The sequence below is a fragment of the Plasmopara halstedii genome, assembly GCF_900000015.1.
Source record: "Plasmopara halstedii genome assembly, contig: Scaffold_350, whole genome shotgun sequence".
Taxonomy (NCBI): Eukaryota; Oomycota; class Peronosporomycetes; order Peronosporales; family Peronosporaceae; genus Plasmopara; species Plasmopara halstedii.
The window spans coordinates 633,722-637,038 of NW_020187271.1; positions in this window are offsets into that span (position 1 = coordinate 633,722).

The window sequence follows — 3,317 nt, forward strand, 5'->3', positions numbered from 1 at the left end:
GCCCCTAACGATGCGCTTCGCGGTACTCGGCTACCGAGAGCTTGGGTTGCGCTTCCCTTGCAGCCTCGGACGTGCTGTCCTAAGTTGCACCGCGTGCAGGAGACGAAGAAGGGCCCTGCCCGCGGGCGTTCTCGGGACCAACGGGACCGGGCCTCGACAAAGGGCTCGTTAAGCAGAGATTTCATAAAAAGGTTCTGGTGATGTTGTGGTGTCTTAGACACGCGAACCCGCTCGAGACGACAGTTGAATGTGAGCTGTAAGTGTACACAATCTCGATGGAGGAGAGTGTAACGGGGTATCACGCCCGCTGGTATAAAGGGAGTGGGACACACAAGATGGTGTGACCTAGCTAAACTTAAACAAGAAGTCAGTATGTGGCTGGAATAGCCAGTAGTTACACATTTAATTATTCTTACTTTATCGATGGGAAATGCTACAGATTTAGAAATAGGCGGCTTTGCCGCAAACCAAACCGAGAAATATAGCTTACGTTCTGGACGGAAGAGTAAATTTGCCGTGGGTTCAGGTTGTGATTACTCTTGGTGTAAGCGGATTGCAATCTGCTACACTCGTACTGGTTCTAAGTATAGAACGAAGGTCACCGACCTTAACCAAGCTTCATCTAAGCGAAGGAGCTTCTGCAGCCCCGCTGTAGACCGGGCGATTTTTCTAGTCAAAAAATAGCACCGTAGCCTCAAAGTTCTGGATATTGCGGATTCGACATGAGCTGCACGTGAGTGCCGCTTTGATTCCGACACCCTCTTTGGGCATAACAAAGGTAAGCATTGAGCTCCAACCTTTGTATTTTATGATATCGCTTGCAAGACCATTGAAGTGAGAATACAACGACTCCTTCACCCTACGTTTAATCGAGCTATATCATAATTGCCGCTGTCACCAGGCCCACGTATAGCTTTATTGAGGGTCACATTGACGCCGCTGCTTAGGCAATCAAAAATATGCTCTATGGAGTTAGGACCTCTAAGAACTACGTACTGCTGGCACAACATGTATTATCTGGGTCATACTAATGCGCGCATGTTTAAATTGTGTCAGCGGATGAGATCCTCACCTGATGCATTGGAGCTCGTATACGCTTGCAGAATTTGCAGTATGTCCGCAATCCTTTAAGCACAGACTTTTTGTTTGGTCTTCAAATACGACAACAATCCGATTTAGAGAGCTCCGAGCTGTTGCTTGAAAAAAAGCGCCAACGTCGTTTGCTGGTGGCCATTGCTCCGTTCAAGATACGCACACTTTTAAGGTGCATGTCACTGAGCCGATGGCATTTCTTTTTACTCATGCGGCTACTCAAAAATGTACCATGTGCCTCGTATAGTATTCTTTTGTCAAGTTCTCAATGAGGTGCCACCACACGCTAAGTATTCACTAAGTTCGTGCTGATATGCAGTAAGCCTTAAGCTAATGAATAGCGGTGCAAACTTACAATCCGCTGCGTTGGTCATGCAACACTCAAGCTGAGACTCCTTGCTTCACAGAGCTTTGGATTGAAACGTATATTGCATCTGACCCGTGCGGCTAACTTATCGCCTCGTCGCTTCATGATGCCCATGCAACACCAATGGGCATCCGCCATCACATTTGAATGACCCGTCTTAAATTGTTTTCTCGGCGAGAAAAGATGACCACCTTTTCATTCTGTGAGGAGATGCGGTGACGATGTCGCTGAGCGCAACGGCGCATACAGTAGCACATTTGATTGTAAAACCTGAAGTGTAAAACGCGACATGAAAAGGCCGATCGCGAATTTAAAAGGACCAGAACTAGACGCACTTCAGACTTCTTTTGACATAATCTAATCAGGGCTGCAAGTGAAAGTCTCAACTGATTTTCCTGCCGCATCCCAGCACCATTTGAAATCCGTTTTGAGAAGCTAGGTAAGTAGCCATAATGATCAGCATGTGCACATGAAGTTGGCCAGGCTAAGCTACTTTCTTAATTGTCTTTAAGACAGCAAGTTATGGTCACTCTACTATGGTCTTTCTATTGCAGGATACGTGCACAGATCATGCTTCCCAATGAGACATTCCAGATAATGGATTTTGTCGGCACTCTCACCGATCGTTCGATATAGCTCATGCTGCAGCGGGGCTGCCGTAACTCAGCACTTGAGGAAGCGTTATTTAGGTCACCGACCTTTCGTTCTATACTTAAAACAAGCACGAGTAAGCGGATCGCAATCCGCTTACTCCAAGAGTAATTATTGCATTCCCAAGGTTATTTGACTCTTCGGTTTAAAGTCCAAAAGGGTTTTTAATTTATTTTTATCCTAATTTTAAAAGTTTAGATTTTCCAGAATATACTGAATATATATAGTAAAATCTATATACATGCATAACTACTGGCTACCTAGCCACATACGATATTCTTGTTTGGGTGCAGTTACACCATGCACATCTTGTGTGACACATACCCTTGTTTTTAGGGTACGTGTAACCCCGTTACACTTAATGTCATTAAGATTGAGAGCATATGCAGTCCCAATCGATTATTGCCTCAACGAGGCTCGCGTGTCCGCTAGACACTGCAACTCAATTCGTTGGAATTAAACTACTTTCTTGCTCAATGAGCCCTGTGGCCACGACACGGAAGTCACCAAGTCTCGCTGGATCTGACAGCGAGCACGGGCAGAGCCCAACTTCGTCTCCCACCCGCGGTGCGATGTCGGATAGTGCGTCCGCGGCACCGGAGGATGTACTTCCTCGGTTCGATGAGCACAAGCGTCGCGCTTTGCGCACGCTATCAATGACGAACGACCTCGTTGAGGATATGGAGGTGGTCGACTACGAGTCTGACGCTCCTTCTCCCGCATGGAATGACGAGGAAGGCGAGCTGTGACAGCAGCAAAAAACGAGACCTGCTTGAGCCGTGCGGATCCCATGTCCGTTCGCTGACTTCTCGTCAGCCGAGGAACGTGGTGTAATAACCAATGACTCAGAGGCGACAGCTTGAAGCTGCCTATAAGGCGGCTTTAAAGCGCGCCCATCCACAGCCGGTCATTGACCCTTGTGTGGAATATGGCTTCCGCCTGGCGGATCCCGCTGTGGAAGCGAAGGACGCGGTAGCTCGACCGTTACGCCTCCACATCATCGGGCTCCCGGCTATGACGAAAAATGAGCTTGCCAAACGGAAAGCTTTTCGAGCTCGTTTCTTGGTTCCACAAAAACTTCCGTTGGAAGCTTATCACACTCGTCTGCGTGCTCAACGAGGTGGCTCTCGTGTACCCTCAATGCGGACCATACCTGTAGTGCTCGCCCCTGGCGAAAGCACTACAGATGACGAAGCGCTCTTTGAGC